Below are 1,607 nucleotides of genomic sequence, written 5' to 3'. Positions count from 1 at the left end.
AAGGTAACGCTATAAGTATATTTCAAGCTATTTATATCTTGTACAAAGATTTTCAGTACTTTCTTTGAGTCTTTTATTTATGTTTTGTATTTATTGTACAATGTATTTAAATTCTATTTGTCAGTGTATACTCATCAGTATTGAGGAAAAAAAAGGGGGGGTGGACTTATACAGGGTTAATTATTATTTATGAATTTTGAGACAATCAAGGAGAACAAAAGACAATCAAAACTTTTTCTTTTTCTCTTTTTTTGGGGGGGAGGAAAAAACTTTTGAATATAAGTAAATAATGAATAAACGAAGCCTTAAAATCAGCAGAGACAATCAGGGGTTTTGAGAGGAAAAATAAGCCTACAAATCATATCTCTACTCAGGTTTGACCCCGGACAGGCCTAATAATAAATAATATGAATAATAATATGAATAATTAAACTGCACTGTGAAGAGTTTCCTTCCAAAATGCAGATATCCAAAAATAAATAAACAGTTTTCTCATGCAGCAGAGCTGTAGTGAAGCTAATGACATCGAGCTGCTGCTTTTCACAGCTACAAACTGAATCTTTGACTCAGACTGTCCTGTTAAATAAAGTAGAAATAAATAAAAGAGTGGATATAAATGTTTTTGGAATAGAACTCTTCATATAAAATTATGCAAAACGACGTGTTTTTCTATGTTTTCTGTTCATTATCATGAAGCCCAGATTGTCATTTTCACTTCAGTTCATTTTGATTTGATCATGTGTGTGTGTGTGTGTGTGTGTGTGTGTGTGTGTGTGTGTGTGTGTGTGTGTGTGTGTGTCCAGGCCTGTATGAGCGTAAATTCTTCTGCGCATGTGCGCTAAAGGGCCGCACGTACAAACAACATCCTAATTCTCAAAGAATGAAACATCACTTTTTTTTGCAACGGCCATCCCAGTTTTATGACCCGCTGATCTGCTCCGGTTTCCGGGTAAAAGTTGTAAAGTGGCCGGCGGAGGGATGGAGGGGTGGAGGCCTGTGGGAACTTTTTTTTTTTTCAAATGAAAACAAAGAGCGTCTCCAAACAATAATCAGGCCCTGCATCTCTCTCTCTCTCTCTCACACACACACACACACACACACACACACACACATATATACAGCTGTTGTCAGATGAAAAACTTGTATCTCCAAAATACAAACTTCTTTTATTTTTGGAAAAAACTAATAAATACAGCTTCATGTTATTCAGTGTGAAGGTTCATTTTTGACCCTGGAAACAGCAGTTTCACACTCCAATTTGCCAGTGCTTTCAACCGCATCTCATGGTCTTCCTTGACTCAAGACACTTTTGGTTTCATTTACTTTCAGTTTATGGATTTATGTGGAGGGTTTAATGAACCCGGGGAGCTGAGAAATGATCAGTGATCAAAAGAGAAAATTGGAGATACAAGGTTTTCAGCCAACTGCAATGATGTGTATGTGCAACTTGTGTTTTTATTTTAATTTTTTTGGGGGGAGTAAAAGCTGCACAGCGAGTTTAAAACATACATCAGCTGACCTCAGCAGAGGTGGGGGGGGGGGGCATTTTCAGTCTGATACCGATATTAATGTTTGATGACGATACAAGGTTTCAGTGAAAAGACAAC

This window comes from Seriola dumerili, unplaced genomic scaffold, assembly GCF_002260705.1.
Source record: "Seriola dumerili isolate Sdu_G_001 unplaced genomic scaffold, Sdu_1.0 BDQW01000120.1, whole genome shotgun sequence".
Classification (NCBI taxonomy): domain Eukaryota; kingdom Metazoa; phylum Chordata; class Actinopteri; order Carangiformes; family Carangidae; genus Seriola; species Seriola dumerili.
The sequence above is the reverse complement of the archived record's forward strand: the minus strand, read 5'-3'. Positions refer to the sequence as shown.